Genomic DNA, 10,692 nt, shown 5'->3' with positions numbered 1-10,692 from the left:
CCAACCTCAGCTGCTTCTGCCGTGCCTGTCCCTTTCATCTCCATGCCTGCACAAAGCCCCTGAGACCTTCTACAGTGGAGGGCAGGACTTCTCTCGCTCCTTCCCCACTGAGCAGGAACGAAAGGAAGCCATTGATCTTGCATGTTGGGCTGCTCCACTTTATGGCTCTGTCACCCATTTGGCTTTGAAGTCCGCACTTCCTCCTACCACCCTCCACAACCCATTCCTACTTCTCCCAGGACATCAGGGATGAGGTCACATTTCCCTCTGTGCCTCAGCTTCTCCCATCATCCTTGGGGAGCACCTGACACATCCTAAGCCCCTCAGCCCTTAGGTCTTCCTCTTCACCAACATTATCAGTAGCACAGAGATGAAATGCAGAACAGTTGTGATAAGCATGAACTTTAAAATTAGAGCAGTGTTTAAATCCTGGCTTTGCCATTAATTAGCTATTTGGTCTGAGGCAAAGTTTAATTCTTTGTCTGGAAAGTGGGTTTGAAAATACCCACCTAATTGGTTTGTTGAGGAGATAAAGGCCATGAGGAGGGGAAAGAGTTTAGGTCAAGCTTCCGTAAGAACACAGGCTCTGTGAGGACAGGGAGGTTTGTGTGTTCTGTTCACTGCACATAGTAGGTGCTCAAAACAAGTTTTGTCAGAGGAATTGAATGAATGCCTACATGGTAACCATGGTTTTCATGGCAACGTGTTAGGTCTTATCATGACGCTGAGTATTTCCCCAGCCAGGGGCTCCGGCTCAGTGTCTCATGTTTGTCTTTCTGGGGTTTACCACACTCCCTTCCTAGTTAGGAATGCAGACTCTGTCACTATGGGACTGCTGTCCGTGCCTGCCGAGCCTGTCCTCAGCCTTGGGTCCCTGCCTTGTATCATGACTGTGAGCCTACCTTGGTCCTCCCATGTTTCTTCAATATAAATCTCAGGAGTCCCCTATAACAACAACAGCAGCCGCAGCAACAATAGCTAACATTTACTGAGCACTTACCGACATGCCAGGCACCCTCTCAAGTATTTTACAAATATCGCCCAGTTTAATTTCCACCACCTTCTAGAAAGGGGCGGACCTGGGATTCCAACCCAACCTCATTGGCCTGACTCCAGAGACCACCACTGCATTGACCATTCTCCACATTGGGTTCGCACTCTTGCTCGGTATAAGTTCCTGCATCTCTTGTTGACTCCAAACACATGAGCCCCAACAGCTGTTTTCTGTCTCGCTCAGTGCCTTTCCCATCTGCCCACCCCCGAACGCTGCCAGCTCCCTCTGAGAGCAGGGTGCGGCCCCCACATCACCGAGCTGACCGAGACTGTCTCATGGGAGTCTTTCCCCTGCCCGACAGGCTCCTCCACCCAGAATCCCCCCTCCCCCGCCACCGTGTTCTCCTCCTCCTCCTCCTCCCCCACTCCCCTTCTAGCTCAGAGAGAGCACTTTTCCACTCTCCTTCCTCAGGCTCCCGTGATTCAGACCTTTGTTTATTTGTTGGGGTTGTAGTTCATTAACTATCAGTACTCTTGCCATGCCAAAAACTTCTCTTGCCTGCCTCTTTTGGAATTCCATGAAGGAACTCACAATTTCTTTGGGGAACGAGACATAAAAATCATCTGAGGAACAAGACATCTTGAACAGAAGAAGAAAAGATGATTTCTTCATCTTCAAGCTCTGCCTTTACATGGTCCCTGTGCCTCTGGGTTCAAATCTTCCCTGTTTCCCCTCTTACAGGAAAAAAAATGCTTCACTTCATGTATTTAAGGAACCATCTTACCTTTTTTTTAACAAAAAATTCTCAAAATTTCGGAGAATGTAGATGCCATTTCTTTTGCCCATTACATATTCTTATCTTAAATGCTTTCAGTACGCCTTCTTGATTGCAAGGATTTTTTTTTTTGCTCATTTTTGTATTTTAGGAAGCTTTAATGATCTCTTGGTGGCATGGAAATAGCACACTTTGTTTCTCACACTTACTTGACCCTGGGGCTATTTCTGTGCTCTCAACGCTGTGTTTCACAGGCCACAATCTGGGAAACCTTGTATTAGAATTACAGGTAACGTAAAGTTCCAGGCACAGAGGATGCTGGTGGGAACAGCGGCCACCACAGTCACGGGGCACCCCACTGCCACTCTCTGGCTCCTGCGACCCTGAGAGATCTCCTGAATGACTGCTCCTCACCCAGTGCCCTGAGCTCCAGGGGCTCAGGCCTGCAGCTGGGTCTGGCCCCCAGCATCCGCCCCACCCCAGAGGGATGTTCTGGTTGTGGTCCCTGCTTGTCCTACCTGCCTGTCACCTGACTGCTCCCCCCTGCCTGAAGAGTCCCGAGATGTGGCCCCTGGTATCAAGAAAGATTTTGGATCCCTGTGAAAACCCTAAGCCCTGAATATGTTTGCAAAGTCCTCACTAAGGGAGCAGCAATTTCAGAAATTAAAGCTAGGAAGGAGTAAATACATGTCCATGCATATTCTCAAAGGAATTGGAAGCTTTAACGAGCACCTTTCCTGGGAGGGGTTTGTAATAGTTTAACTCAGTCTCTAACATTGTTGCGAAGCAGTTATGTCAGCCAACCTGTTTTGATTGTGCCTCTTTTTAAACTTTGCCCAAATGGAGAGATATCTGCAAATGTCTCTGAGCTGCCCTTTACTCGCCAACAAATTGCGGGAACACCTACCTTGCAGGCTTATTGTGAGTAGGAATCAGAATGACTGTGTATAAAACACCTGGTACAGTCCCAGGAACACCGCAGGCACCAAAAAAGAGAAGTGACTGCCAAGAGGAGCAGAATCCATAAAACCTCAGGTGCCAAAGGCCTTGGCCACCAGGATGAGGGAAACATTCTTCCTACTACATCTGGGAAACCCCAGTGTTCAACCATTTTTTAAAAAGATTAGGTCACTGTTTTTAAGGATAATGAGTTGAAAGAAGGGAAAAGAAAAGGAGGAAGGGAATGAAAGGGAGAGGGAGGAAAATCATGTTGTGTGCTATCATATTAAGGAAACATCTCGGAAGCCGAAATTCTCCCGTTAGACCCTAAACAAGAATCACACCAGGTTTGGAGCTACAGAAATCGGTAAACGGCACAGTGAGAAAGCACAGGGACAGCAGTGCCTACAGCTTCACAGGTATTTAGGAATAAAACATCGCTGTGAAGCTTTCTTACGTGGTGGTAACAGCATCCTTGTTTTTATTATCAAATATTCATCAGCTGCTTATTGAATCTAGGGCACCGCACTAAATAAGGCAGAGGATAAAAGGATGTCCAAGACAGGTCTACCTTCCGTTTAGGAAAGAGAAGTAACGCACCAGTCGGCATACGTTGAATAGCAAAAGCCAAGTGGCTCCTACAGGGAGCACAATGAGATAGCAGAGCGAAGGGATTACTGGGAGGATGCCTGCAGGGGCTAGGGCAGCTTTTCCAATACTTTAAAGAGTGTCACACAGTAAGTGTGACTGTAATCAAATATTGTTTGAATGAATGAAGAAATCAGAAAGAATGTTTTCCAGGGAATGTGAACTGTCTCAAATGCCAATGTAAGGAGCTTGAACTTGCATTTGACCAGGAGATATTTCTTCAGATCAATTTCATTGTATTTCAGTCCATTGTCATTTATTTGATGTTTTACAATCAAACAGAAGAGAAGGCAATGGTGGAAGATACAGTTATGTGAATAGTTATTAATAGCCATGTCTATATTTTTCTTTACATAGATAATTTTGCAGGCTATTCACTCAAAGGTCGAAAGGGGTTATTTCTGAGTGGTGGAAATTTTTGTAAGTTTTCTGTACAGCACAGTTTTCAGAAAGAGAGGAAGAAAGGAAGACACGGGGGAGGGGGAAGCAGACAAGCCTGCCTGCAGTGGGGAGTTAGTGCGGATTCCCGTCGTGCTGTAAGAACACGGTTTCAGGGAAGGTTTTAGAAAGGAGTACAAGGTTTCCAAGCAACCTGTTAGGAAAGGAAGTGGTGGTTTCTGGGTTGCTGGTGTGGGTTTTCCAAGACAAGCCTGTGAGATTCACTTCACTTTCGTTTGCATAACAGAGAGGCAATTACTCTTCTCGGTGCACAAAACCTTATTTCAACATGTAACAATTCAATTGACATAGAATGAGAAAACCGGTATCATTCTGGAAGCTAAATAAGACACCACAGGAAAAACAATTTTTAAGAGGTAGAATACAGATTTTCTCATAGTCTCCCTCTACCTGAAACATCAGCCACCCTACTTACTTTAGGGAGAGATAGCAAAATATTACATTTCACTTCTAACCAAAAGTTCTGATTAAAAAGTTGTATTTATTACATCATATGCAGATTTTTCACTTAATGTGACTCTTGGGGACTTCCTACAGAATTAGGAAGACATTTGGAAGACATCGCTGTGCAATGGAAGTGGCCATATGGCCATACGGGTAACCTGAAGTCTACATCTCACACAGTCCGGGGCATCCAGAACCCGGTGCTGGTCTGACTTAGCTGGCTGTTCTGATTGGTTGGTCCATGCCTCCTGGCAATTAAGACCTTTCTATGTATTTTGAATACAATCCCTGGGGAAAAACATGCAAGTTCAACAATCGGAATTGGTTAAAAGAATGATAACACTGGCTTCTGTCTTTCCAACTTTGGCCCTGCAAAGAAGGGTGGAAAGAAGAAGGGCCACTCTGCCCACAATGAGGGAGCGACCAGGGATACACCATCGACATTCACAAGCACATCCATGGAGTGGGTTTCAAGAAGTGTGCCCCTCGGGCACTCGGAGAGATCTGGAAATCTGCCATGAAGGAGATGAGAACTCCAGGTATATGCATTGTCACCAGGCTCAACAAAGCCGTCCGGGCCGAAGGAATAAGGAATGTCCCAGATGGCATCCGGGTGTGCTTGTCCAGGACGGTAATGAAGACAAAGATGCACCAAACGAGCTCTATACATTGGTCACCTACGTACCTGTCACCCCTTTAAAAAGTCTACAAACAACTAATGTGAATGAGGACTAACTGCTGATTGTGGGAAAAAGTTATAAAACAGAAAAAAGGGAATTATGGTACTGGAAGAACATGCAGCTATTAAAAACGGTGGTGGTGGGGTGGGGGAGGGTGTTGCTAATGGCAGCAGCTCTGCATGCGGGAGCCAGAGTGTATATGCTAAATCTCTGTGCTTTCCGCTCAGTTTTGCTCTAAACCTAAAAACTGCTCTAAAAAATGATCTGTTTTCTTAAAAAATGATATTCTGAAGATATGTAATATGATGGCAAGATGTTTAGAATATATTGCCAAGTGGGGGGAAAAGTCAGTATACAAACTAGTATACCTAATGTAATTCCATTAAATCACAATCTATTCATACTGATTCATAGAAAAAGGCTAAAAAAACAATAAAAATGTCAACAATAATTATATCTGGCTGATGAGATCACATTTATTTTTTGTTATTTGCTTTGCTGCTTATGTGCATTTTCCAACTCTTTTTGCAATGAGCCTGACAACTTTCATAGTTAGAAAAAAACAGTGTTGTTTAAAAATAAGTGAAAACTAAAATTACTTAGCTAGGAAAAAGCAATCTTTTCTCTTGATTTATGCAACATTTGCCATACTTGCTTGAATACAGCTCCCTGGGGAATGAGCCAAAGAGTAAGCCAAGAAGGCTGACAGAAGCTCAGCAAAAACATCTGTAGGGAGGGAGGCTGGGCTGGAAGGGAGGAGAGGCCAGGAACTCAGCCAACACCCAGTCTCCTCTCACTTTGTCTACCTCCTTGTGTTCAGACGGTTCATTTTGGTGAGGCCACAGGCATTTTTGAAATTCTGCCGTGGGCAGCCTTACTGTTCTTTCATGTCTGAGCATATGTGACTGTTTTTCAGCGAATACATACAAGGGAATGTCCCATTCCTTAGCTGGGCTCTAATCCAAGGTATAGATTTACAGAACTGTGTACACAGCCACTAAAATAACACTCAGATGCCTCTGCACGGGATGGGGCAGCAGCTTTTATCTCAGCCGGCCCTGCTCAGAATCATCTTTTTACAATGCTAAACCTTTAAACAATAGCGGCAGTCTCAAACCACACGAAAGAATCTTGACCACACTTGAAAGGCTGGAACATACTTTGCCTTCTAGGCAGCTCCTGGAGGAAGTACTTCTAAGACCAGGGATCTCCTGTGATACGATGGATGTTCAACGCCAGAATCTCACCTGGTTGAAAACTTGGGGCCAACAGACAGATAATGTCTCTCCTTGGACACTGAGATGAAGCTTGAACTACTCATGGCACCCCCAGGAAGAGTGGTCAGTGGGTTCTTATGCTCTGAGACCGCTGGCATCAAACAGAACCCCAGAACCATAGACTTCACAGGACGTATTTTATAACCATGGACCTAAGAAGAAAGTTTCAGTTCCCAGAGTAGGTGTTCCCTTATACAATACCAGGAATGTGCCTTCTTTACTTTCATTTCCTCTAGTATCCGCCCTACTACTCAACAGAATCACGTTTTTCTATTACATTTTATCCTATGTCATTGAGGAGCAGATTTCATAAAATTATAAATATCTCTGGAACAGTTATCGACTATCAGCAATGACTGAGAGCCTCAGCTTGTCAATTTGTAAAGTTTATCAAAACCTAGAATTCTTGCCCTGGCTGGTGTGGCTCAGTTGTTTGGGCATTGTCCTGCAAACTAAAAGGCTGCGGGTTTGATTCCCAGTCAGAGCACATGCCTGGGTTGCAGGTTTTGTTCCCAGTTGGGGCATGTGCCAAGAGGCAGCCTATCAATGTTTCTCTCCCTTTCTTTTTCTCTGCCTTTCTGTCTTTCTGGAACCAATAAAAGGGAAAAATTAATTTAAAAAAAAACTAGGATTCTTTAGAATATATCAATGTTTCATAAATATTCTAAAATTCTCTTTCACTTCCCCCAAGCAATCATTTAGGGAAGCAGTTCTTTCCCCGTGAGGGTAACCTTGTTCACAGACATGCATTTGTATTCATTCTTTGAAGTCTGTGATACAAAAAGGTCTAGAAACATCTCACCTTAATATTGCCCTATGATTTTGTTTTATATGACAGGCTAAGTTGCCATTTCTAAATAACTATAGGAACAATCCTGCACCAATGAACACTGTGTCTCACATCCCCTTGGTAACTAGGGAATTCTCTGTTCCAAATTTAGACGAAGATTTGAAATGCTGCCCTGTCTTGAGGACACTGGGTCACAGTCCTGAGAACGCTCATTTACCAGTCCTAAAGTGCAGCTTCCCAAGAACTTCCAGAAGGGTATATATAGATTCACATGGATGGACACACACATCTATTGTGTGATTTATATCACAGTAACTGTCCCAGTAGTCCTAGACCTGTTAGACTCTAACAAACTTACCTGAGTAAGATGAAGCCTCAGCTAGCTGATAACATCCACTATGACGAGTACACAAGTGGTTCCATGAACCCTGGGCATCAGAAGAAAGGAGCTCTGGTCAAGTGGCACTGGACAGACAACCCAGCCCGGTCTGCAGAGGTGAGGGTGGAGGGGGTGGGCCCTTGCTGAAGACACAAGGTATTGAATACTTGTCTCATACACAGGATGGGACAAGAAGGCCTGAGTCAGGTTAGAGAGAGAGAACCAACAGCCTTCAGGAGAATATGATTAGGTGACCAGGTGTGACCCTCAGGGCAGGACAGGCCGAGGCTGCCAGGGGAAATGACCTCCACAGGCCTGTCTCCTGGGAGGAACAGGGGTGAGCCCTGGATAAACGCTGTGGCCCTGTGCGGGGGCCACAGAATCCTTCCTCACTGCATTTCATACGATTGCCTTGAGAGGCTGGGGTAGGGGTCAAGAGCTGAAACTGCATCAAGGGAAAGACAGGTGAGAGAGGGAAGGCGGGCAGAAAAGCAGGGAGCCAACTGCCCTGGTCTGAAAAGTCTGTAGGAGTGGCTTACCTACAGATCCAAGGTACAGACAGCCAGGCATTGAAGACAAGTGGGATCATACCCTTTTGGGTCTCCAAGAGGACAAGGCTAACTTTTTTAGAGTCCATGGTTCTACTGCAGGGCACATGGAAATACCTAGCCAGAGAGATGGAATTACAACCTTCAAGGAGCAAAGTGAGCCATATTGGTGTTACCAGTGGATTACTCAATGGATTTATATCAGGGGTTTTAACCCACCCACCTCAGACAGCCAGATGAGAACTAATTCTGTATAAATCCTCTGGTGTTATATTTAACTCCATCAAAGGCACAATAGATTTTAAACCAAGTTTCCTCTGTGCAGAAAAAGTTCCCAGGAAAGCCAAGCAGAGAGAAGAGCCTTATTATTTCCTCTGTCTTTTACTCCAAACCATCAATAAGCAGATTCCTGTTCTATTAGACTCTTCAGAGAAACAGAAGGAAGAGGATAGACTTACATTCTCTTATACATTGGATCTTCTCATCCTCCATAACTGCACGAGTGAATTCCTCCTAACACATGTTGGGATAAGGAGACCCGAGTCTGTAAGATGGACGCCCAGCAAAGCCGGTGGTATAATTCAGTCCAAGTCCAAAGGTCTGAGAACCAGGGGAGCCAGTGATATAAATCCAAGTCCAAGGATAAGAGAAAATATATACAGCTCAAACAGTGAGGAAAAAAAAAGAGACAAAGCCCTCCTTCCTCCATTTTTTGTTTTACTCATGTCCTCACTCCACTTGCACTGAGGAGAACAATCTACTTTATGAAGCCCACCAACTCAATACTAATCTCAGCCAGAAGCACCTTCATAGACACACCCAGAGACGTTTAATCCGGGCACCTCATGGCCAGTCTAGATCACACATACAAGTAGCCATTACACCTGTATTATTCACAACTGATTTCAATAGCTTCCTCGTTGCAGAGAAGTTCTTTGTAATTGAGAAATCTTGTCAAATTGCTTGTATTCATCATTTTTTATAAGTATGCAGCAGGTGGTGGATTCCTTTGTTCCTTACACAGATAAAGGTAACTAAAGCATAAAATGCTTGCTTATCCAAATGTTGTTTATGCAAAGACCAGAGCAAAGTATTTGGTTTGGATGGAATAGTTCAAAGAAACATCTTTAAGACAACTGTGGTTTATCCAGTAACGCTAGCATTACCCTCTGCTCCGGGTCATGGGAGCAGGAGGCGGCAGGATCTCTAACAACAGAGCCTTCGGGGGAGCAGTTTAGCACAACACTTCAGGAGAATAAGACTTCAAGTTAAGTGACACAGTTTTGACCCGTAGAGTAGCTAAGACCTCCGGGGCCTTACGGCTAACATACAGTCAAGTCTGCAATAGACAGAAAGTCCGCTCACCACTGCCTTTTCTTTCTCTTCTTCCAAATCCCCCTGGTCCTTTGAAGGCTTTGATTCTGATGTTGATCATTTCACCCTTCTCCCCTCTTTAGTCCAACTGTTAGACGAAGTGTGGGAGTGGAAGATGGAGGGCAGAGAAACACGTGGTTGGCAGATTGGGGTGGGTGGAGGGCCTGAGAATCACGTGGTTGGAAGATGGGGGTGGAGTTCATTAGAGTGAGCTCAGGGTGAATTATCAATATAAGACAATGATGTAAGGGTTACGCAGGCCCTTTAAGACTCGGTAAGGCGCCATGCAGTGTATACCCTGAGGGCAGTGAGATGCTGTTAAAAGTTTTCAGCTGATAAGCTTCTTTCTGAGGCTTGTGCTTTTCAAAAGAGTAAACTGGCTACAGTGTGGAAGAAAATTAGAACAGTTCCCAGGTGCATGTTAGAATCACCTGAGAGCTTTAAAGAACACCAATGCCCAGGCCCCACCCCAGACAACTGAATAGAGTCTGTCAAGCAGAGCTTCTTAAAGCCTGATCTTTGGAACCACAGCACCAGCAGCACCTGGGACCTTCTGAGAAATGCAATTTTCAGGCCCCATCCCAGCTCTGTTGAATCAGGAGCTCTGAGGGGGGCGGGGTGGTTAACAAGCCCTTGCCTCCCATGCAGCTGATACTTGAGAGCAAACATCAAAGGGGAAAAGTAGGGAGAGAAGAGAGGCCACGTTACCAATTAGGAAGCAGAGAGCTGATGGTATTATTGCAGATCAAATTTTATCAACCCACATCAAATTTTATCAACCCACATCAAATTTTATCAACCTTATTGAGCAAAGGAGCACACCATCTTGATGAAGTCCCCGGAGTGTGTCACAGTGCAGGGACACTAGGAGTCTGGTTAGTCATGGGGTAGTCCCTGGGTGTGAGTTAGTAAGTTCCCTTTGGGCAGGGACTAGTCCAAGTTTTAAACTCGGTAAACTTTTGCGTGGTGGACTGAATTGTGTTCCCCAAACTCACATGTGGAAGCCTTAATCACCAACATGATGGTATTTGAAGACAGAGTCTTTACAAGCTAATTAGATTCAGGTAAGACTGAGGGGGTGGGACGGACTTGATGCCTGTATAAGGGCAGACCCCACAGAGCTCACGTGCTCTCTTTCTCCCTCCCCATCTTCGGTCCGCAAGCCAGAAGCAGGCCATGCCAGTACCTCTACTCTGTCTTGAACTTGCCAGCCTCCAAAATGGTAAGAAAAACACATTTTTTTAAAGCCACCAACCTCCGGCATCTTGTTGTGCCAGCCTGTGCTAAGATACTTCTGGAACAGTAAGCAGTCTTTTGGGGACACATGGGTTCCTGTCAAGACACATGGTCTTATCTCGGAACATAAAAGTTTGAGTGAACTCCAG

Source organism: Artibeus jamaicensis, unplaced genomic scaffold, assembly GCF_021234435.1.
Source record: "Artibeus jamaicensis isolate MK-2021 breed Jamaican fruit bat unplaced genomic scaffold, CSHL_Jam_final contig_233, whole genome shotgun sequence".
Lineage (NCBI taxonomy): Eukaryota > Metazoa > Chordata > Mammalia > Chiroptera > Phyllostomidae > Artibeus > Artibeus jamaicensis.
This window is presented reverse-complemented; position numbering follows the sequence as displayed.